Source organism: Erpetoichthys calabaricus, chromosome 4 (assembly GCF_900747795.2).
Source record: "Erpetoichthys calabaricus chromosome 4, fErpCal1.3, whole genome shotgun sequence".
NCBI lineage: Eukaryota > Metazoa > Chordata > Cladistia > Polypteriformes > Polypteridae > Erpetoichthys > Erpetoichthys calabaricus.
Window position 1 is genome coordinate 6,992,273 of NC_041397.2, and position 25,568 is coordinate 7,017,840.

At 43.9% G+C, this 25,568-nt stretch overlaps 1 long non-coding RNA gene across 1 annotated transcript in view; it reads left to right on the forward strand.

The window, feature by feature from the left end:
• Positions 1–25,568, forward strand: part of LOC127527476 (uncharacterized) — a 94,349-nt gene that overhangs the window by 63,725 nt on the left and 5,056 nt on the right. The window contains exon 2 of the long non-coding RNA XR_007934779.1: positions 4,543–4,844. This is a non-coding gene — a long non-coding RNA (uncharacterized LOC127527476). The remainder of the gene's footprint in view (positions 1–4,542; positions 4,845–25,568) is intronic.

Below are 25,568 nucleotides of genomic sequence, written 5' to 3' on the forward strand. Positions count from 1 at the left end.
AAAATCAAGCTTTTTAGTACAAAACAGCCAACCTCTGGTTAAACCTACTTATCATTTTGTGGCATCATTGAATATTGGGGGTCTGAGGTTTTCAGTAATGTCCTGCTCTGTTTTTTTCCATTTTCAGCATGGAGTAGATAGCTAAACAAAGTGGAGTTTTGGGTATGGAATTGTGGTGGGACCTGGGAGAGAGAGAGAGAGACTGTCAGAAGGGGTGGAGCCTGAGAGAGAAAGAGAGAGAGAGAGAGAGAGAGAGAGACTGTCAGAAGGGGTGGAGCCTGAGAGAGAGAGAGAGAAAGAGAGAGAGAGAGAGAGAGAGAGAGACTGTCAGAAGGGGTGGAGCCTGAGAGAGAGAGAGAGAGACTGTCAGAAGGGGTGGAGCCTGAGAGAGAAAGAGAGAGAGAGAGAGAGAGAGAGAGACTGTCAGAAGGGGTGGAGCCTGAGAGAGAGAGAGAGAGAGAGAGAGAGAGAGAGAGAGAGAGAGACTGTCAGAAGGGGTGGAGCCTGAGAGAGAGAGAGAGAGACTGTCAGAAGGGGTGGAGCCTGAGAGAGAAAGAGAGAGAGAGAGAGAGAGAGAGAGAGAGACTGTCAGAAGGGGTGGAGCCTGAGAGAGAGAGAGAGAGAGACTGTCAGAAGGGGTGGAGCCTGAGAGAGAAAGAGAGAGAGAGAGAGAGAGAGAGAGAGAGAGAGAGAGAGAGAGAGACTGTCAGAAGGGGTGGAGCCTGAGAGAGAGAGAGAGAGAGAGAGAGAGAGAGAGATTGTCAGAAGGGGTGGAGCCTGAGAGAGAGAGAGAGAGAGACTGTCAGAAGGGGTGGAGCCTGAGAGAGAAAGAGAGAGAGAGAGAGATTGTCAGAAGGGGTGGAGCCTGAGAGAGAAAGAGAGAGAGAGAGAGAGAGAGAGAGAGAGAGACTGTCAAAAGGGGTGGAGCCTGAGAGAGAGAGAGAGAGAGACTGTCAGAAGGGGTGGAGCCTGAGAGAGAGAGAGAGAGAGACTGTCAGAAGGGGTGGAGCCTGAGAGAGAGAGAGAGAGAGAGAGAGAGAGAGAGAGAGAGAGACTGTCAGAAGGGGTGGAGCCTGAGAGAGAGAGAGAGAGAGAGAGACTGTCAGAAGGGGTGGAGCCTGAGAGAGAAAGAGAGAGAGAGAGAGAGAGAGACTGTCAGAAGGGGTGGAGCCTGAGAGAGAAAGAGAGAGATGCTGTCAGAAGGGGCCAACCGAAAGAAAAAGTGTGCAAAGGGGTGGAGCCTGAGAGAGCAGAGTGGGTGGAGGATGAGAGACATTGTGTGTGAGTGAGAGAGAGAGAGAGAAAGAGAGAGATGCTGTCAGAAGAGGTGGAGCCTGACAGAGAATGAGAGAGAGAGCAGTAGCGTAGCGTGGGTGTCAGCCGCCCGGGGCGGAGGAAAATTCCGCCACCCCCTTATTTAGGTATGGTTCGATTTTTTACAAGATATTATTATTATTTATTGTGAAATTTTGCTGCCCCCTAAAAGTGCCGCCCGGGGTGGGCCGCCCCTGCCGCCCCCACTATGCTACGCCACTGAGAGAGAGAGAGAGAGAGACAGCAACACTATCAGAAAGGGAGCCATCCTTAAGAGAAAAACCTGTCAGAAGGGGTGGAGCCTAAGAGAGTGACAGCACCATTCTCTGAAAGAGCAGAGCCTGAGAGAGAAAGAGAAAGAAAGAGAGAGAGAGAGAGAGAGAGAGAGATGTCAGAAGGGGCAGTGTGTAACACTTTCCAAAGGGGTGGAGCCTGAGAGAGCAGAGTAGGCAGAGGTTGAGAGACAGTGTGTGTAAGTAAGAGAGAGAGAGAGAGATGCTGTCAGCAGGGGTGGAGCCTGAGAGAGAAAAATATGTCAGAAGAGGTGGAGCCTGACAGAGAAAGAGAGAGAGAGAGAGAGAGAGAGAGAGACAGCAACACTATCAGAAAGGGAGGCATTCTGTCAGAAGGGGTGGAGCCTAAGAGAGTGACAGCACCGCTTTTAGAACGAGCAGAACCTGAGACAGGGAGAGATAGCAACACTATCAAAAGGGGTGGAGCCTGAGAGAGCAACAGCAATACCGTCAGAGTGGGCAGAGGCTAAGAGACAGTGTGTGTGAGTAAAAATGAAAGAGAGAGAGAGATTCTGTCAGAAGGGGTGGAGTGAGCTAGAAAAACCTGTTAGAAGAGGTGGAGCCTGTCAGAGAAAGAGAGAGAGAGAGAGAGAGAGACAAGACTTTCAGTAAGGGAGACATCCTTAAGAGAAAAACCTGTCAGAAGGGGTGGAGCCTAAGAGAGTGACAGCACCACAGTCAGAACGAGCAGAGCTTGAGAGAGGGGGAGATAGCAACACTGTCAGAAGGGGTGGAGCCTGAGATAGAAAGAGAGACAGAGAGAGAGAGATGCTGTCAGAAGGGGCAGACTGAAAGAAAAAGAAAGAAGATAGATAGATAGATAGATAGATAGATAGATAGATAGATAGATAGATAGATAGATAGATAGATAGATAGATGTGAAAGACACTATATAATGATAGATAGATAGATAGACAGACAAAAAACAATTTTAAATTAAAGAGTAATAAAAATGCAGGTAAAAACAGACAATAACTTTGAAAATGCACAACACTATAGATAGCAAAATACTGTCAGAATGGGTGGAGGTTGAGAGAGAGCGCGTGTGAGTGAGAGAGAGAGAAAGATGCTGTCAAAAGGGGTGGAGACTGACAATTAAAGAGAGAGACAGTAACACTACCAGAAAGGGTGGAGACTGAAAGAGAAAAACCTGTCAGATGGGGTGGAGCCTGAAAGAATGACAGCAGCACTGTCAGAACGAGCAGAGCTTGAGAGAGGGGGAGACAGCAACAGTGTCAGAAGGGGTGGAGCCTGAGAAAATGTGTGTGTGTGTGTGTGTGTGTGTGTGTGTGTGTGTGTGTGTGTGTGTGTGTGTGTGTGTGTGTGTGTGTGTGTGTGTGTGTGAAAGAGAGAGATACTTTTAAGAAGTTTAGAGCCAAGAAGGGTCGGAGCCTGACTGAGATAATGACGCAGCAACACTGTAAAAAGGGATGAAGTTGGAGAGATTTAGTGTGTGTGTATGTGTGAGACAGAGAGAGACAGAGAGAGTTGCTATCAGGAGGGTTGGAACCAAAGAAAGAGAGAAAGAGAGAGAGAGAGAAGAGAGAGAGAGGGAGAGAGTACAACAGTGTCATTAGGGGTCTAGCCTGAGTAAGAAAGTAAGACAGCAACATGACCAGGTGGGGTGAAGCCAGACAGAGAGAGAGAGAGATGCTATCAGAAGGGGTGGAGCTTGAGAAAGAGAAGGATGCTATCAGAAGAGGCAGAGCCTAAGAGAAAAACAGAGAGAATGGGAAAGAGAGATAGAGAGAATAAAAGTAAATGATTAACACAGTAACAGAACTGCGGCTCTAGGATTTGAATGCCTTGCTAAATTTTAATTTAATTTGAAGCATACGTTTCTCTGAAATGGGCTCACAGTAGAACTTGCATGAAACTTCTGCAAATATCATCCTCCATTGTTAATGACAATGATTGGTAACCATCTTCATATACACTCTTGGCTCACTAAAAAATTCTCCATTGCTGACTTTTCTTTAGAAAAATGTCCAGTGGTACAGTACAGTACAGTACATTGATTGGAAGATAGATAGATAGATAGATAGATAGATAGATAGATAGATAGATAGATAGATAGATAGATAGATAGATAGATAGATAGATAGATAGATACTTTATTAATCCCAAGGGGAAATTCACATAGTCCTCAGTCTGTCAGTGGAGCAGGACGGTGACAGCAGTCTGTCTCTGAAGCTGCTCCTCTGTCTGGAGATGATCTTGTTCAGTGGATGCAGTGAATTCTCCATGATTGACAGGAGTCTGCTCAGCGCCCGTTGCTCTGCCACGGATGTCAAACTGTCCAGCTCTGTGCCTACAATAGAGCCTGCTTTCCTCACCAGTTTGTCCAGGCGTGAGGCGTCCCTCTACTTTATGCTGCCTCCCCAGCACACCACTGCATAGAAGAGGGCGCTCGCCACAACCGTCTGATAGAACATCTGCAGCATCTTATTCCAGATGTTGAAGGACTGTGGTGAGGTCTGCGGTAGGAGTGACGGAGGTGGGATTACATCAGGGATCGGCTCTGAGCCCTTTCTTATTTGCAATGGTGATAGAGAGGTTGACAGACGAGATTAGACAGGAGTCCCCGTGGACTGTGATGTTTGCTGATGACATTGTGATCTGTAGCGATTGTAGGGAGCAAGATGAGGAGACCTTGGAGAGGTGGAGATATGAGAGGAGAGGAATGAATGTTAGTAGGACCACCAAGACAGAATACATGTGTGTAAATGAGAGGGAGGTCAGTGGAATGGTGAGGATGCAGGGAGTAGAGTTGGCGAAGGTGGATGAGTTTAAATACTTGGGATCAACAGTACAGAGTAACGAGGAATATGGAAGAGAGGTGAAAAAGAGAGTGCAGATAGGGTGGAGTGGGTGGAGAAGAGTGACAGCAGTGATTTGTGACAGACGGGTGGTATCAGCAAGAGTGAAAGGGAAGGTCTACAGGACAGTAGTGAGACCAGCTATGTTATATGGGTTGGAGACGGTGGCACAGGAGACAGAGCTGGAGGTGGCAGAGCTAAAGATGCTAAGATTTGCCTTGGGGGTGACGAGGATGGACAGGATTAGAAATGAGGACATTAGAGGGTCAGCTCAAGTTGGACGTTTGAGAGACAAAGTCAGAGAGGCGAGATTGTGTTGGTTTGGACATGTGCAGAGGAGAGATGCTGGGTATATTGGGAGAAGGGTGCTAAGGATAGAGCTGCCAGGAAAGAGGAAAAGAGGAAGGCCTAAGAGAAGGTTTATGGATATGGTGAGAGAAGACATGAAGGTGATGAGTGTGCCAGAACAAGATGATGGGGACAGGAAGATATGGAACAAGATGATCCACTGTGGCAACCCCTAACGGGAGCAGCCGAAAGAAGAAGAAGACGAAGCCTTCCAGAGCCTACTGCAGAGAAGCATCTCCGCAACCTGTTTGATGCTTCCACTGCCATGCTTCACAGCAGGGATGATCTGCAGTGGTGTTTAGGTTGATGGCCAAAATGGTCAATTTGGGTCTCATCAGACCACAGAACCTTCTGCCAGGTGACTTCAGAGTCTCCTATGTGCCTTCAGTCACTGTAACTTGTGACTCCTTTAGTGTTTGCATAAAACTCTTGATGGCCCCCCTCACTCTTCTTCTTCTTCAGTTTCTGATTTCCAGTTGTCCCATTCTCTTTCTACTTCATCATGTTTGATTTCACTGGTTATTCAGTAACACCAAAATTTTCCTGTCCCCATCCCTTGACTTTTATTTTTCATGGACTTGCCTGGCATGTTCTTTTGTCTTCATGGTGTAAGTCTGGCCATCATACTGATTCACCATAAGGTGGACCTTCCAGGTACCATCATTAGAAACATCCCAGGCACTTGATATCGACTGAACTAATCCTGTGAATTTGACTGCCCCCGGTGATGATTTGGGCTCGTCGTCTTAAAGGGGTGAACCCTGAAGTGATTATTTTGTGGTTCCTCATTTAGACCACTGTGCACAGATGTGTTTTCACTTTGGTTTTAAAGATGGCGACCCCTGATTGGATTGGTGCACTGAGAATGCAGCGTGGGCCAATCAGGTTGAGTCTCCTCCCCTCACTTTCCTTCCCTCTTCTGCTCACTCAGCTTTATAATATGTGGTCCGACTGTATGGACCCACAGAGACAGCTGCCCACCCAGAATTCCCTATGGCCAGTCCATCTGTGGTTTCTACACTATAACCCTTATTTATAATTCTAATTTATTCTGCTTAAATACGGGATTAATACCTGCTAGTCTGCTCGTCTTGAATATGTTATTTTTAGAGAGCGAATTAAATTCTGAAATAATTATTCGAGGAATGAATGCATTTGCACAGTCTCTACTAAAATCTAATAAGTGAAAGTTGAAACCACAAGGTCATTTGCTGAAATTCAACCACCAGCGCTCTGTGGGATGCTCAGCAAGTCACTTGATCCGATGACACTTTTCTCATGAATCTGTAAGCCATATTCCGTTATTAATGTGCATTACTGTGGTCAATGCCATACGAGCTAATTATAGAGTGAGGGGCTAATAATGATTAGTTCGAAGTAGAATAAGCTCGGCTCTAATGAACGTCCTCTAGAAGATAACACCAGGTATTCACACCTTAGTGCACCATTTGTGATTAGAAGCTGAAACCATTTGTTGGGGACCAGCTCTAGTAAATGAGCTCGCGGGCGGCTAAGGCCGCTTCACTCTCCGACACCCTGGTCATTATCGCTGCTTTAGTATAAAATCGCGGGTGTAAATTGTTTCAGGTTATATTTAGTAGTGTGCAGCCCCACTAGCATAGCTTCAAAGTTCTCAAAGGTCTCACGGGCTTAATTGCCTATTAGGTTGGCTGCATATTTGTATGACATGAAATTACTGCCGTCGCACTTAACAAAAAATTAAAAAGAAGAAAAAAATACATTACAGAAAAGTACAACAATCATATGAAAATGAAATGAAGGACTTAAATGATCATTAAACTTTCACCATGAAATGATAATAAAATACACCATTATGTCAGCATCAATGAATTAAAAGGAGTTGTCATCTGCCAGGTTTACACTTGAGCTTGCCTGTATTTGACTCCGCCTTTAGCCCCTCCTTCTTTCCCTGTGTTTGACCCCTCCCTTTAGACCACTGCATTTGGCTCCACCCTTAACCCCACCTTTACTTTTATTCAATCTCTTCCTTAGTTAGTCTTGTTGTGCTTCCACTGGCCCCACTGTTAGCCCCAGTTTTCCCTTACATTTGACCCACAGCTATTGCCTCTATTTAACCCTTCACTTAACCACACTTTAGCCCTTTTAGTCACTTATTTTTCTGCGTTTAGCTCTACCTATAAAGCCACCTTTGCCTACACTTAGCCAGCCCTTCTGCCTGTATTTGGCTCCGTTCTCAGCCCCTTATCTACAGTGAGGAACATAAGTATTTGAACACCCTGCGATTTTATATATATACTATATAGCCTATATACATCGGACTTCCAATACAACTCGGAGTCCTGCCACGTGCAAAAGTTCGCTGATGACACTGCTATCGTGGGCTGCATCAGGAGTGGGCAGGAGGAGGAGTATAGGGACCTAATCAATGACTTTGTTAAATGGTGCGACTCAAACCACCTACAACTGAACACCAGCAAAACCAAGGAGCTGGTGGTGGATTTTAGGAGGCCTAGACCCCTCATAGACCCAGTGATCATCAGAGGTGACTGTGTGCAGATGGTGCAGACCTATAAATATCTGGGAGTGCAGCTGGATGATAAATTAGACTGGACTGCCAATACTGATGCGTTGTGCAAGAAAGGACAGAGCCGACTATACTTCCTTAGAAGGCTGGCGTCCTTCAACATCTGCAATAAGATGCTGCAGATGTTCTATCAGACGGTTGTGGCGAGCGCCCTCTTCTACGTAGTGGTGTGCAGGGGAGTCAGGATTAAGAGGAAAGACGCCTCACGCCTGGACAAACTGGTGAGGAAGGCAAGCTCTATTGTTGGTATGGAGCTGGACAGTTTAACATCTGTGGCAGAGCGAAGGGCGCTCAGCAGGCTCCTATCAATTATGGAGAATCCACTGCATCCACTTAATAGTATCATCTTCAGACAGAAGAGCAGCTTCAGCGACAGACTGCTGTCACCGTCCTGCTCCACTGACAGATTGAGGAGATCGTTCCTCCCCCAAACTATGCGACTCTTTAATTCCACCCGGGGGGGTAAACGTTAACATTTAACATTATACATAGTTATTGTCTGTTTTTCACCTGCATTATTATCATTCTTTAATTTAATATTATTTATTGTATCAGTATGCAGCTGCTGAAGAATGTGAATTTCCCATTGGGATTAATAAAGTATCTATCTATCTATCTATCTATCTATCTATCTATCTATCTATCTATCTATCTATCTATCTATCTATCTATCTATCTATCTAGTGTTATATAGTGCCTTTCAGATCTATCTATCTATCTATCTATCTATCTATCTATCTATCTATCTATCTAGTGTTATATAGTGCCTTTCAGATCTATCTATCTATCTATCTATCTATCTATCTATCTATCTATCTATCTATCTATCTATCTATCTATCTATCTATCTATCTATCTATCTATCTATCTAGTGTTATATAGTGCCTTTCAGATCTATCTATCTATCTATCTATCTATCTATCTATCTATCTATCTATCTATCTATCTATCTATCTATCTATCTATCTATCTATCTATCTAGTGTTATATAGTGCCTTTCAGATCTATCTATCTATCTATCTATCTATCTATCTATCTATCTATCTATCTATCTATCTATCTATCTATCTATCTATCTATCTATCTATCTATCTAGTGTTATATAGTGCCTTTCAGATCTATCTATCTATCTATCTATCTATCTATCTATCTATCTATCTATCTATCTATCTATCTATCTATCTATCTATCTATCTATCTATCTATCTATCTATCTATCTAGTGTTATATAGTGCCTTTCAGATCTATCTATCTATCTATCTATCTATCTATCTATCTATCTATCTATCTATCTATCTATCTATCTATCTATCTATCTATCTATCTATCTATCTATCTATCTTTTGCAAGTTCTCCCACTTAGTAATCATGGAGGGGTCTGAAATTCACATTGTAGGTGCATTCCCACTGTGAGAGACAGAATGTAAAAAAAAAATTCAGGAAATCCCATTGTATGATTTGTACAGAATTTATTTGTATTGCACTGCTGCACATAAGTATTTGAACACCTGAGAAAATCAATGTTAATATTTGGTACAGAAGCCTTTGTTGCAATTAACGTTTCCCGTAGTTCTTGACCAGGTTTGCACACACTGCAACAGGGATTTTGGCCCACTCCTCCACACAGATCTCCACTAGATCTCTCAGGTTCCGGGGCTGGCGCTGAGCAACACAAAGTTTCAGCTCCCTCCAAAGATTTTCAATTGGATTTAGGTGTTGGAGACTGGCTAGGCCACTCCAGAACCTTGATATGCTTCTTACGGAGCCACTCCTTGGTTATTCTAGCTGTGTGCTTCGGGTCATTGTCATGTTGGAAGACTCAGCCACGACCCATCTTCAGTGCTGTGACTGAGGGAAGGAGGTTGTTGCTCAAAATCTCACAATACATGGCCCCATTCATCCTCTCCTTAATATAGTGCAGTCGTCCTGTCCCCTTCGCAGAAAAGCACCCCCAAAGTATGATGTTTCCACCCCCATGCTTCACAGTATGGATGGTGTTCTTGGGATGCAACTCCTCCTTCTTTTTCCTCCAAAAACGGCGAGTGAAGTTTAGACCAATAAGTTCTATTTTGGTGTCATCTGACCACATGACTTTCTCCCATGCCTCCTCTGGATCATCCAGATGGTCATTGGCAAACTTCAGACGGGCCTGGACATGTGATGACTTGAGCAGGGGAACCTTCCGTGCAATGCGTGATTTGAAACCATGACGGCATAGTGTTCTACCGACAGTGACCTTTGAAACTGTGGTCCCAGCTCTCTTCAAGTCATTGACAAGCTCCTCCTGTGTAGTTCTGGGCTGATTCCTGACCTTTCTTATCATCTGTGATACCCCACGAGGAGAGATCTTGCATGGAGCCCCAGTCCAAGGGAGACTGACAGTTGTCTTTAGCCTCTTCCATTTTCTGACAGTTGCTCCAACAGTTGATCTATTTTTCACCAAGCTGCTTGACAGTTGCCCCGTAGCCCTTTCCAGCCTTGTGGAGGTCCACAATTTTGTCTCAGGTGTCTTTTGAGAGCTCTGTGGTCTTGCCCATGGTAGTAGTTGGAGTCTGACTGACTGTGGGGTGGACAGGTGTCTTTAAAGAGCTCAGACAGGTGCTACTAATTAAGATTACTAAGTGGAGTAGAGGTGGACTTCTTAAAGGCAGAGTAACAGGTCTTTGAGAGCCAGAATTCTTGCTGATTGTCAGGTGTTCAAATACTTATGTGCAGCAGTGCAATACAAATAAATTCTGTACAAATCATACAGTGGGATTTCCTGAATTTTTTTTTTACATTCTGTCTCTCACAGTGGGAATGCACCTACAATGGGAATTTCAGACCCCTCCATGATTTCTAAGTGGGAGAACTTGCAAAATCGCAGGGTGTTCAAATACTCACTGTGTTTATTTTTGTATTTGACAATGACCTTAGTCCCACCTTAGTCTCGATTTGACCCTTCTATTTGTCGCACCTTTGCCTACACTCAACTCCTCCCTTATCTACTTCACCCATTAGATAGATAGATAGATAGATAGATAGATAGATAGCACCATCATTGACAACATTTGACCCCTCATTGCAGCCACACCTTCTTCCTGTATTTGATGCTACCTTTAGCCGACCATAGGCCAATATCTGACCCCCCTTAGTCACTCTTTTTGCCTACATTTGACTCTTCACATAGCCCCACCTTCTTCATGTGCTTTGCTCTGCCTTTCCCTTTATTCAGCTCCTCCTTTATCCACTCATTTTACATACATTTGACTCCACCCATAGCACTTTGCCAACATCTGAACCCTTTAGCCACACCATCTGCAAACATAAGGCTCCTATGTCAGTATCTGACCAAGCCACCCTTAGTCACTTTTTGGCCCGTTTTTAGCTCCACCCTTAGTACCACCTTTGCCTACATTTGACTCCTCTCTTAGCCACAGCTTCTGTCTGTATTTGTCCCTGGCCTTAGGACCACCTTCCGTCTTTTTGCCTGAATTTGACTCCACCAATGAGCATCACCTTTAGTAACATTTGACACCCCTTCTGCCTGTATTTGGCACTGACTTTAACGCATCTCATGCTAATATCTGAACCCCCCTTAGTCTCTCTTTTTGTCTTCATTTAGCTCCACCTTTGCTGTCATTTGACTCCTCACCTAGCCACACCTTCTGCCTGTGCTTAGCTCCGCCTTTAGCCCTACCCTTATCCACTCATTTTTCTCATCTTTGATTCCACCCATAGCACCACCTCTGCCTACATTTGAACCCTCCCTTAGTTATTCGTATCGAGTGAATGTGGCTTTGCCCTTATCACCACCTTTGCTTACATTCTGATATCCTCTGATGAAGGAAACTCCACTGTAATTATGTTGTTGGACTTAAGTGCAGCGTTTGACACCATCAACATTCTATTTTACTGCACTGGCCAGAAAATGATGTTGGGCTTACAGGCACCGATCTCGCTTGGTTTAGTTCTTACGTATCAAATCGATTCCAATATGTAAAAAAATGTGCTGACAGGACTCCATCATTATACACAGAAGTTCAATATGGTGTCCCGCAGGGCTCAGTACTGGGACCTTTACTGTTTTCACTTTACATGCTTCCACTTGTATCTCTCATTAGGAAACTTCATGTTAATTTTCACTCGTATGCAGATGACACCCAGTTATACCTTTCATTTAAATCAGATGAAATTTCTCCGATGTTGTCTTTAATTAGTTGTGTTAGCGAATTAAAGGAGTGGATGAATGAGAACTACTTGTCTTTAAATACAGATAAAACAGAGATGTTATTTGTTGGAGGGAATGACGCTGATCACAACAATATTTTGTCATCATTTAACTCAGTTGGAATCCCAGTCAATTTTACTGAATCAGCCCGCAATCTAGAAGTTTATCTTTGACTCTAGCATGTCATTTAAAGCGCATATCACAAAGTTGTCCAAAACATGTTTCTTCCATCTTAAAAATGTTAGGAAATTAAGGCGCTTTTTAAATAAACAGGATTCTGAGAAACTAATTCATGCATTTATCTCTAGTAGGATTGACTACTGCAATGCGGTGTTCACTGGATGTTCAAACTGTTCTTTATACAGCCTCCAGTTAATCCAAAATGCGGCTGCAAGAATTATTACAAGAACAAGAAAATACGAACACATAACTCCAGTTCTTAAATCCTTACACCGGCTCCCGGTTAAGTTTAGGGCAGATTTCAAAATCCTCCTTTAAACATATAAAGCACTAAATGGCTGAGGTCCGGCTTACTTGTCTGAACTTATCATGACTTACAAACCTGAGTGCACATTAAGATCTCAAGATGCCAGTCTGCTTATGATTCCAAGGATTAATAAAATAACAGTGGGAGGTTGAGCTTTTAGTTACAGGGCCCCTAAACTGTGGAGTGGTCTGCCTGCCACTATAAGAGATGCCCCTTCGGTCTCAGCTTTTAAATCCCGGCTGAAGACTCACTACTTCAGTTTAGTACACCCTGACTAGAGCTGCTGGTTAACTGTACAGACTGCATCTCTGTTGTTAGTCATTAGCACTTAAACATAAGTAACATGTCAGTTATAATTGTATACTAACCCTCACTTATTCTGTTTTTCTTCTCGGTACTCAAATGTGGCACATGGTGCCACGGCCCACCTGCCAAGTTGTTTTGCCTGCCTAAGGAAAAGTCATCCCAGATGGAGGATCGCAGGAATCGTGGGAAAGAGGGGTCCTTTCATCGGATTGGCTGGCCCAGAACAGTTTCAGCTGTGGAATGGCCAAATGGGGTAGGCAGCTTGAAGGATGAGGTCTCCAGGACTCTACACAAATCCAAATCTTATTATGGGATATATCATCTACTGTTAAATTCTGCTCTGTACTTCTAAAATTTATATTTTTTATTTCTTACTATATTGAGAAATTGTTCTGTTCTGGGGGCGGCACGGTGGCGCGGTGGGTAGCGCTGCTGCCTCGCAGTTGGGAGACCTGGGGACCTGGGTTCGCTTCCTGGGTCCTCCCTGCGTGGAGTTTGCATGTTCTCCCCGTGTCTGCGTGGGTTTCCTCCGGGCGCTCCGGTTTCCTCCCACAGTCCAAAGACATGCAGGTTAGGTGGATTGGCGATTCTAAATTGGCCCTAGTGTGTGCTTGGTGTGTGGGTGTGTTTGTGTGTGTCCTGCGGTGGGTTGGCACCCTGCCCAGGATTGGTTCCCTGCCTTGTGCCCTGTGTTGGCTGGGATTGGCTACAGCAGACCCCCGTGACCCTGTGTTCGGATTCAGCGGGTTGGAAAATGGATGGATGGATGTTCTGTGTACTGCATTGTATTGTATTGAGCCCCTATTTTTGACACCCACTGCACGCCCAATCTACCTGGAAAGGGGTCTCTCTTTGAATTGCCTTTCCCGAGGTTTCTTCCATTTTTTCCCTACAAGGTTTTTTTGGGAGTTTTTCCTTGTCTTCTTAGAGAGTCAAGGCTGGGGGGCTGTCAAGAGGCAGGGCTTGTTAAAGCCCATTGCGGCACTTCCTGTGTGATTTTGGGCTATACAAAAATAAACTGTATTGTATTGTATTGTATTACATTTATCCACTTCGCCCATTAGCACCATCATTGACAACATTTGACCCATCCTTCAGCCATCCCTTTGCCTAAGTTTGACCCCTCATTTCAGCCACCCCTTCTTCCTGCATTTGATACTACTTTTAGCCCACCATATGCCAATATCTGACCACACCCCCCCACCCCCCCGGTCACTCTTTTTGCCTACATTTGACTCCTCACATAACCACACCTTCTGCCTGTGTTTAGCTTCACCTTTATCCCCGCCTTTCCCATCATTCAACTCCTCCTTTATCCACTAATTTTACAAACATTTGACTCCACCCATAGCACCTTTGCCAACATCTGGCCCACCCACCCCCTTTAGCCACACCTTCTGCACACATTTGGCACCCTTAGTCACTTTTTGGCCCATTTTTAGCTGTACCCTTAGTACCACCTTTGCCTACTGTGAGACATGCCTGAACACCACCAGACTGACACCACATCTTTATACAAAATGCACACGTTTATTAAGCACCAATACAGCGCTCCTAGCACTAAACATCTCCACGGGAGCCTCGTCCTGCTCCCACTCCCGACTCTAGCTCCCTGATTGTAGGGAAGCGGCCCCTTCTATTCTCACCCGGATGTGCTCCAGGTGCTTGATGACATTCTTCCAGTAGTACTTCCTGGTGTGGCGGAAGTGCTGCCCTTTGCACCCAGAAACACTCCGGGCGTCCCTGGAAGGCTCGGTCCATCTTCCCAGGTGTGGCAGAAGTGAATGTCTCCCGGGCTGTCTGAGGCTCAGGGTGCCCCCTGGCGGTAGCACATGGGCCCCAACGGGCTTGAGCCTCTTGCTCCTCTCCTGTGGTCCTCTGCCTATCCAGGGAGGTTGCCCCCTTGTGGCCCGGAGGATGAACACGCAGCCTCCGGGTTCTTCCAGGCGTCCCGGCTGTGTCTGTCCCACAGCCACTTGTGACACTACATTTGACGCCTCAGTTAGCCACAGCTTCTTTCTGTATTTGGCCCTGCCCTTAGGACCACTTTCACTCATTTTTCCAGAATTTGACTCCTGCAAGCGAACTATGATTCTTAACACCATAAGAAAAGTCCCAAAATCAACTGGAATGTTCAAGCAAATTCTAGAGAAAAAAAATTATCTAAATCCGTTAAGTAGTTCTCTCATGAAAAATGGGCAGATATACAGACACACAGACAGACAGACGTTGGGTTTTATATATAGAGAGATTATATTATAAGGGAGGAAGTAAAGGAGGCACTGAAAAGAAGGAATGGAAAGACAACACGTCAGGATGAAATGCCAGCAAAAGTGTGGAAGAGTTTAAGAGAAGACGGAGTGGATGTGTGGTGGGATCTAAAGCAGAAGATCTATGAGCAGGAGAGAATACCAGAGGAGTGGAGGAACAGTGGGATTGTACCCATCTATAAAGAGAAGGAAACTACAGAGATAAAGCTGACGTCACACACAATGAAAATCTGGAAAATGGTTACAGTGGCAAGAGTTAAGGACAAGACCACCATAGAGGAGGAGCAGTTTGTTTTTAAGCCAGAGAGAGGAGCAACTGATGCAGTCCTTCCATTAAGACAGCTGATAGAGAAGTATTGAGAAAATCTGAAAGGTCTACATAAGTCATTTATTGATGTGGAGAAGGCTGATGTTAGGGGGCCACGTGAAGAGGCCTGGAGGTGCAGGAGAAAGAGAGGAGTACCAGAGGAGTAAGTGAGGAGTGTCCTGGAGATGTATGAAGGAGTGAGGATTCAGGTTCAGAGTAGTGCTGTTGCAATAGAGAAGATCTCAGTTAGAGTAGATCTGCACCAGGGGTCTTCTTGAAGTCCTTAACTCTTTGATGGATATGTTGACTTGTGGGATAAAAGACCAAGGCCCCTGGTGCAGGCTTTGTGCTGATGACATTGGGTCATGCAACACCAGAAAGGAAGACATGGAGAGGATCTTGGAAGAATGGAGAAGGGCTTTGGAAGATGATGGATTGAATATGAAGAAGAAGAAGAAGAAGAAGAAGACAGAATACAGTATATGAGCTTAAATGATGATCAAGACTGAGAAGTGATTGAGAGGAGAACTATTGAAAAGAGTGGATCAATTTACATATCTAGGATTCAGTGGTAGCACAAGATGGAGAATTAGATAACCCATTCAGTGCAGTGTGGATGGAACGATGTAATGAATCATCATCATCATCAATTGGAAGAAGGTATCAGGAGTGCTGTGTAATCAACGATTTGAGATGAAGGTTAAAGTTGTAATATGAAAAGAATTGATGCATACAAGTCAAAAAGAGTTGGGGGATTGCCCAGTATAATGTCCAGTGGACTTGATGAAAATATGATTGAATAATGGATCAAAAAACCAATGTATCTGACAAACGGAGATACAGTATATATTAAAAATGGCGACTGGAAGAGATATGGCAGGAAATGACGTGAAAACTGTAAGACAGAAGTGACATCATCACGGAGGAATCAGAAGTGATGTCATCAAAAGGAGCCGGAAGTGATGTCATCAGAGGGGAGCCGGAAGTGACATCATCTTCTGGAGTCAGAAGCGGGAATGAAGTTGGACGGCCATTTTGAGAACCCAGAAATGGTGGAGGTAAGTGAATGGGATCGTTACTTTTCTTCTTTAGGTATGGTGAAAGAGAGAGAGAGAGAGGCATTAATACTCAAAATCAACCCTTCATCTCACGATAAATCACTCACCTTAGGGCTTGTTGGCTACCTCCTAAGCACACATGGGTGACAAAGTTCAATGGAAAGACCAGCAGTGATGTATGGATCGGAGACGTGGGCAGTGAAAGATGAGCAGGAGAAGAAGTTGGATGTGGCAGAAATGAGAAGGTGGAGATGGATGTGCGGAGTTACACAAAAGGACAGAATAAGAAATGAGACCATCAGAGGTACAACAAAAGTGGGAGAGATAGCTAAGGAAGGACAGGAAAGTTTGTTGAGGTAGCATGGACATGTGGTGAGAAAAGACAAAGAATATGTGGGCAAAAGAATGATGGGAATGGAAGTCCAGGTAAAGAGAGCGCTAAGGAGGCCAAAGTGGAGGTGAATGGATAAAGTAGAAGAAGATATGAAGGTAAAGGGGCTGACTGGGATGGTAGCCTGGAGAAGGCTGATCGAGCATATGGACCCCACACAGAAGTGGGGAAAAGATGAAGAGGAAGTAGAAAAAGAGGTGTAAAATTATTAATCGAAAAGGTTGCAGCACCAATCCACCTAGTGTGCCCTTAACCGTAATTTTTGAAAGGGCAGCTCGTGATGCATTTTTATTTGTTAATACGATTAACACGCAGTTGTATTTTTCAAAATTTCAATCTGAACAATTCATTTTCAGGAAAGGAAAAGAGAAATAAATGAGTCTGCCTTTTAACACGGGATCTTGAATGCATTCTTTGAATCGTGGCTTCCAGCAATAATAGTCCAATCTAATTAGCATGTGCTTGGTAATGTATTTGGAATGCAATAATGTATTATAAATTCAATTCACAGATATAAAATATAATATATAATAGCTTTTTACAAATTATAAATAATGCATGCAGTCTAAACATAAGACAAATATCCTGAGTGCAAAGTCAATTTAGCAAAATCACGTGCGCTACATGCAGATGAGCAAACCGAGGTCCTCCTCTGTCTGAAGAACCGCAAAGCTGAGCAGAATAATTGAGAGAGCAAAAAAGACACACCATCAGTCCGAGGACTGTCCCAAGACAGAAGATCAGATACGCAGCTCAATTCACATTTCGTTCATCACTGTAGTTCGTATTCTGTAATGGTGAACAGCAGTAGGAGCAACTGGGAGACCAAAGGGCCAGGGCCTTCTGAACATTTAGTTTGTGTCTGCCGTACAGTCTGACAGGATTCTTTTCTTACAGTAGTTTAATTGAATTTAATATCTTTATTGGCATTGCAAAAGTACGACGAAATTGGATGCCATCCTATCCGTGCAAAACAGTAAGAAATTATAAATCTCCAAAAACATATAAATACGAGGGACATTCAAAAAGTTTTCCACACTTTCATATTTTCTTTGGAAACGGTGAAGGCGGGAGGAGGAGTGATTGGTCGTGTCTGAGAGGGTCACGTGACGAGTTCTGTCTGGCAAGCCAGCTGCCCTTGCAGTTGAATATCAGAGTTGTCAACCTGCGGTGAAGATGTCTGCGAAACTTAGAAGCTGCACCAACAGCGTTCTGTCGTACGCTTTTTTGTGGGTAGAAGGTATGCCTTGGAGCACCAATTCATCTCTGCACGTGTGCTCAGTATGGGGATCAAGTTCTCTCTCGTAGAGTCGTCTATGAGTGGATTGAAATGTTCGAAAATGGCCGTACTAGTGTGACGGATGCTGAGCGCTCAGGATGTCCAGCTGCAGCCACAACCACGAGGAATGAGGAAAGATCCCTGGAACTGATTTGTGAAAACAGAAGAATAACAGCTGAAGAGGCTGCAGGAGAGCTGAATGTGAGTGTTGGATCTGCCTATGTATGCCATGATACATTACAGACTTAAGTTCACTAAAGTGTGTGCCAGGTGGGCACCTAAGCCACTGACAGAGGAGCAGAAGTGCAAGCACTTAGATGTTTGTTCCCGACACTCGGCCTGTTATCGTGAAGAAGGTGACAATTTTCTGCAGCAGATAGTCACTGGTGATGATACGTGGGTTCACCATTACGAGTATGTAGCAAAGAAATTCAAGACGCAACCGTCAGCAGGGATGTTGATGTCGACCATCTTCTGGGATTCTCAAGGGCCTATTCTCGAAAATCTAACAGGAATGTGGAACAACTGTCACAAGTGCAATGTATCGTGACACGCTTCGGAGAGAGTTGAAACCCGCAATCCACTATAAAAGAAGAAGAAATCAGTCAAAGAGACAACTGCCTCCCCTACAATGCAGCCCACCGATTGGAAAACCCTGAGACAATTGAAGTGGGAGCTTATGGAACACCCATCTTATAGTTGGGATTTAGCGCCATCTGATTTCCACCTTTTTGGACCACTCAAAGAAGCTTTAAGGGGAATGATGATGATGATGATGATGATGATGATGATGATGATGATGTGAACTCAGCAGTGCATCAGTGGCTATGCGCTCAACCAAAAACAATTTTTTACTGATGGCATTAAAAAGTTGGTACAATGCTCAGGGAAAATCACAAAGGAAGGTGACTATGTAGAAAAGAGATGTCATGTGTTTTCGAAATTCTTAATAAATAAGAGGTGAACGTCCTTCGTATGAAGATTTATAAAAGAGATTCTAAAACAACATTTATTTCCATAGCAAGCTTTCATACAAATCATGGAGCTCAAAGTGCTTTACAAGATGAAGAAAGAAAAACGTATAAAAAATATAAAAATAAGATTAGGCAATACAAAGTAACAAAGAATAAAGTAAGGTCCGATGACCAGGAGGACAGAAAAAACAAACAAAAAAAATACTCCAGAGGGCTGGAGAAAACAAAAAAATCTGCAGGGGTACCAAAGCCACGAGACCACCCACTCAACACTGGCATTCTACTTAACAGCAATGATCTCAATCAGTCCTCAGGGTTTTCAGGCTTCACGTGAAAGAATTACATGATGATGTTCATGTGGACCTCTGGCCAGATTAGGACCCGAGTGCAGCCATGCAACGGGTGACACCTCAGCACCACACTAGTGCAGATGGAATGGAACCAGTGTGAGGTTTGTTTATGGTGACCGGAGTGCCAATTCTGCCAACAACCCTCAGGTTGGAGGGCCTACATGCAGGGCTGGATGCAGATTAACGTCATTCACCCAGGACGGAGTAATTGTAGGTTAAGGGCCCAATGAGGTAGAGTCACTTTCAGCGTATACAGGTTTCGAACCAGCAACCTTCCGATTGCCAGGGCAGATCCCTACCCTCAGAGCCACCATTCCATCCTGGAGTGGCCAGGGAGGACAGAAAAAAACAAAACAAAAACTCCAGAATGACTGGAGAAAAAACAAAAACAAAATCTGCAGGGGCTCAGAGGCCATGAGACTACCAAGCCTCCCTAACATAAATGATCTCAATCAGTCCTCATGGTCTTTAGGCTTCACATGAAGGAATTAGATGATGATGATGGTTATGTGGACTTCTGGCCTTCAATCCATCAATGTAGGGACTGCATGGTGCCCTGATCAGGTGGTGGTGGGCGCAGATTGGCACCACAGAAAACCGGAAAAAGAACAGCAAAGAAAGTAGGGGTTAGTATGGGTTACGGAGCCATGATAAAAATGATCATTTAATGCATATACAGAATATCAGGGTTACACTAAAATGAAGCTTTGAGAAAGCCATGATAACATAATGAGTTTTTAGCAGATGTTTAAAGTGCTCCACCGTATCAGCCTGGTGAATTTCTATCGGTCAGCTATTCCAGATGTTAGGTGCCTAACAGCAGAAGGCTGCCCGCCTCACCACATCTTTCAAGTTTAGTTCTTGGAATGATAAGCAGACCCTCATTTGAAGATCTGAGGTTACGATTTGGACTTTAAGGTGACAGGCATTCTGAGATTATTTAAGGCTTTGTAAACCATCAGCAGAATTTTAAAGTCAATTCTAAATGGCACAGGTAACCAATGAAGTGACATCAAAACTGGAGAAATGTGCTCAGATTTTCTTTTCCTAGTTAAGATTCTGGCAGCTTCATTCTGCACTCGTTGTAACCGACTGATGTAATTTTTTGGGTGGTCCTGAAAGGAGCGTGACCCATCTCGATCCACTGGACTAATTCCCTTCATAATTTTAAACACTTCAAATCAAGTCTACTCTTAATCTCCTAAAGAGGCTCAGACCTCTTTTAATCTTTCCTCGTAACTCATCCCCTGTTGTCCTGAGATCAGCTTAGTTGCTCTTCTGTGGACTTTTTCTAACGCTGCTTGGTCACTGTACGATCGGTGCCAGAGCTTGGTCCGCATTGCCGGCAGTAAGTCGAACCCGTTTCCAGTGAGAGTTGGACTCCGCCAGGGCTGCCCTTTGTCACCGATTCTGTTCATAACTTTTATGGACAGAATTTCTAGGCGCAGCCAGGGCGTTTAGGGGGTCCGGTTTGGTGGGCTCAGGATTGGGTCACTGATTTTTGCAGATGATGTTGTCCTGTTTGCTTCATCAGGCCGTGATCTTCAGATCTCTCTGGATCGGTTCGCAGCCGAGTGTGAAGCGGCTGGGATGAGAATCAGCACCTCCAAATCCGAGACCATGGTCCTCAACCAGAAAAGGGTGGAGTGCCCTCTCAGGGTTGGTAGCGAGATCCTGCCCCAAGTGGAGGAGTTCAAGTATCTCGGGGTCTTGTTCACGAGTGAGGGAAGAATGGAGCGTGAGATCGACAGGCGGATCGGTATGGCATCCGCAGTAATGCGGGCGCTGCATCGGTCAGTCATGGTGAAAAAGGAGCTGAGCCGCAAGGCGAAGCTCTCAATTTACCAGTCGATCTATGTTCCTACCCTCACCTATGGTCATGAGCTATGGGCAGTGACCGAAAGAACGAGATCGTGAATACAAGCGGCTGAAATGAGTTTCCTCCGCAGGGTGTCTGGGCTCTCCCTTAAAGATAGGGTGAGAAGCTCAGTCATCCGGGAGGGGCTCAGAGTAGAGCCGCTGCTCCTCCGCATCGAGAGGAGTCAGATGAGGTGGCTCGGGCATCTGATCAGGATGCCTCCTGGACGCCTCCCTGGTAAGGTGTTCTGGGCACGTCCAACCGGGAGGAGGCCCTGAGGAAGACCCAGGACACGCTGGAGGGACTATGTCTCTCGACTGGCCTGGGAACGCCTTGGGATTCTCCCGGAAGAGCTAGAAGAAGTGGCCGGGGAGAGGGAAGTCTGGGCATCTCTGCTCAAGCTGCTGCCCCCGCGACCCGACCTCGGATAAGCGGGAGACAATGGATGGATGGATGGATGCTTGGTCACTTATTCCAAGTTTCTGTGGTTCTCTGTGTGAAGAAAAACTTCCTAATGTTTGTCTGCAATCTACCCTTAACAAGTCTCCAACTGTGTCCCCGTGTTCTTCATGAACTCATTTTAAAGTCACCGTCTCGATCCACTGGACTAATTCCCTTCATAATGTTAAACACTTCAGTCAGGTCTCCTCTTCATCTCCTGTAAAGGCTCAGCTCTTTTAATCTTTTCTCACAATTCATCCCCTGTAGCCCTGAATCAGACTAGTCGCTCTTCTCTGGACCTTCTCTAGTGCTGTTATATCCTTTTTGTAGCCTGGAGACCAACACTGCACACAGGACTCCAGATGAGGCCTCACCAGTGTGTTCCTCCTTGGACTTGTACTCTATACTTTACGCAAATTTTACCAGATATTGTAAGTAGTAGCCTTCATTTACATAAAGTGATGGAAAGCACCAATGAGCTGGCATCTCTGCTGGGATGGGTACTCATCTGTAACATAAAGACAAGATAGAACAACTTCATCCTAAGTAGCCCTGAATCAGTCTAGTCGCTGTTCTCTGGACCTTTTCTAGTGCTGTTATGTCCTTTTTGTAGCCTGGAGACCAAAACTGCACATAGGACTCCAGATGAGGCCTCACCAGTGTGTTATAAAGCTTGAGCAGAACCTCCTGTGACTTGTACTCACCACACATCAAGGCGCTATATGACCTGACATTCTGTTAGCCTTCTGTGAAAACAGACAAGCTGAGACCCTAAAGAATTTGTCAAAGAAAATGTAATTACAATGGAACTTCTTCACAGATCCAAGTCTTTTTTTTTTGACTGCCCGCATGACTTTCTCTTAGCCTTTTTAATGGCTGTACTAAGAACTCTGCTGTGTATTCTGTCAGATATGCTCTGATCTTGCAGATATTGTACAGAGTGAATCTCCACAACCAAGAGACCACAGCAAAATGGTGCTTGAAGGACAGCTGGTCATTGATCACCACCTCAGGGTTGTCACCAACATGACAGGCGTTAGCAATAATGAGCCAAGCTGAGAAGACATGGGGTCGAGTTGACATAACAAGAAGGTCAATCTGCAGATGGTGTTCCTTCAACTAGTTTTCAACATCAGAGAGACATTCAGGCATTTTTGCAGATGCCATGTGGTCCTATGGAGGGAATAACATGTACAGCTGAGTATCATCAGCATAGCACTGATAAGAAATGCCCATTGAGGAGCTGCATGGGGAGAAGAGGAGACAATTGAGTGGTCAATGGTGTCAAACGCCACACTTAAATCTAACAACATAATTAAAGTCTCATTTCTCTCATCAGAGGATATTCGAATGTCACCTACAACACCGGATTGTCCCCTTTCTGTACTGTGACAGGAGCAGAAGCCTGACTGGAACTGCTCACTGATGAGTAAGATGGGAATGAAGTTATACGGCGATTGCTTTTCCAAGTACTTTAAACACATCAGGTAGATATAAAAGAGATTTATAAGTTTAATCATATTTGTGTCTGGCTGTATATTTTTATTTTGCAGTCTGTAGGGTTGTAACTTTTCTTTTCTTGTTTGCCAAAGAGGCAGTGGAACTGCAAAGTATTCCAAATGAGGCCCGAGTCAGGCACCGAGCCCACCTGCGCTCCCATTGTTTAAATGAACAGGACGTACAAATAAAAGTGTTCAATGTTCTCACGTAAAGAAAGGAACCAGGTAAAAAGGTGAGCAGCCGACTGAAAAGAATTCATTATACGAGCGCAGGCTGCACACCGCGTCCTGGTCTAACGGTCTATTGACGAGCGCAGCTGAGGTGATGAAGCCATTGCACCAAGGTGTTCATTAGCTTACCTTCACCTTTACAATGAACTAAGAGGGTGCCACGAAATAAACAATCAGCTGCCCACACACTGAGAACTGACTGTTTTAAACGCCTTTCAAAATCAAAGTAAAAATTCAAATCAAGTCTATTATGTTTAATTTACCTGTCATATAAAAGGATAGGAACACATGCCGAGGTGGAGGTTTCATTTAGTACACGGGGGCTTTGTCTCACCCTTGAACTGTGATGTGCTAAACTTTTCTGAAAATCCTTTAAAAATCACACAACTCTCTAATGTAGTGAGGAGATCGAACCCTGGGTGCTGCACCCTGTTGGCCACAGCTGGCAGCACAAGCATCACATAAGAAATTTAAAAACCTGAAGGCAGACAGACAGACAGAACATCAATTGTCTTCAGAGGGAAACTGGCATTTTACAGAAGCTCATTAGATAAATATGTGGATATGAAAGGCACCAAAATTACATAGACAGTATATAACAGATAGATAGATAGATAGATAGATAGATAGATAGATAGATAGATAGATAGATAGATAGATAGATAGATAGATAGATAGATAGATAGATAGATAGATAGATAGATAGATAGATAGATAGTGGAAGGCACTATATGATAGATAGATATGAAAGGCACTATATGATAGATAGATATGAAAGGCACTGTATAATAGATAGATAGATAGATAGATAGATAGATAGATAGATAGATAGATAGATAGATAGATAGATAGATAGATAGATAGATAGATAGATAGATATGAAAGGCACTATATAATAGATAGATAGATAGATAGATATGAAAGGCACTATATAATAGATAGATAGATAGATAGATAGATAGATAGATAGATAGATAGATAGATAGATAGATAGATAGATAGATAGATAGATAGATAGATAGATAGATAGAAAGGCACTATATAATAGATAGATAGATAGATAGATAGATAGATAGATAGATAGATAGATAGATAGATAGATAGATAGATAGATAGATAGATAGATAGATAGATAGATAGATAGATAGATAGATAGATAGATAGATAGATAGATAGATAGATCCCCTAATCCTCAGACACAATATCACCCAACATGGACCTTTGTTCAGAATAAAAGGTTTTTATTTGTCACAAACACTGTCAAGATGAACACAGCCTATTGAAACACATTAGTAAAATGAAACAATACATCTCTTTCTCCTTCTGCTCCGCTTGGTGAATGTTACCTTCTGCCTTCCAACTCTGGCTCATTGAGATGAGGCGGTGGGCTCCTTTTAAGCTGGATCCTGCAAGTTCTTTCCAGTGTTTGGGCCTCAGGTCCACAGGAACTATTTCTGGGTCAGGTGCAAGTTTTAAGAAATAGGAATGGTCCATCTCTGTACCTCCCCCATGTGACACTTGTGATATCCAGTAGGGCTGTCCCATGGAACTACAATGCCCAGCCTGCACTGCAGACACATAAATGGGAGCAGGGACATCAGAGTACTGCCCTCTATGATGTTGAGGGAGTATGCATTCTAAAAGGCAAGATTCCCCATCCCTTACTTTATTCCAGCTTTCCTTCCTAGAAAGGAGTTACCTACCATTCTTGTTGAGAGACACAGTATGACAGACAGACAGACAGACAGACAGACAGACAGACAGACAGACAGACAGACAGACAGACAGATAGATAGATAGATAGATAGATAGATAGATAGATAGATAGATAGATAGATAGATAGATAGATAGATAGAATTTCTTTAAGTAAAGATACAGTTTTTTTGTAAACTTGGAGTAAATTGTGATTATGTTATGTTTTGACAGGTTAATTTTTTCAAAGTAGGAAAAGAGGGAAATATATATGTTACTAATATTGTAAATGTGAGCATTGGAGGTGGCAATGCATTATTAAATAACTCAGGGTTCTGCACACTGATTTTAAGGGGGTGTTGGGGTTACAAATAAATAAATAAACATAACAATGTGAACACATTGTACATAAATACATAAATCACATGAAAAATCATAATGCCAAATTGCAGACATAACAATCAAACAGAAGACATACCTAAACCAGGTCAGAAATGCCAGCGGGCGCATTCCGCGTAGACTTCCTGCCTTTCCCTCCACTGCGTCCCGCGTGCTTTTCGCCGTGTGGAGGACAGTCAGGGTGTATTGAAGGTACATACCGTATGTTGTAAACATTCGTATTGATTTTTTGTTTCTTGTCTTAAGAGACATTTTAATTGTTGGAGCTCCTGTGGACTTGTGTAAAGAAGAGGTTTATCCTTGTTAATTAGTTTCATTTTATTTTCTCTCAGACTAAACTGTATCAGTGAGCTGGAGGCCGCCTGCCGTGTCTTCAGCGTGTGTCCAATTCATTGCAATAAAAGAAAGAGAGAAGAAACCCACCTGTACTGTCACATCAAGTCCTGACTTAACTCCATTACGGTTTCTTTGCTAG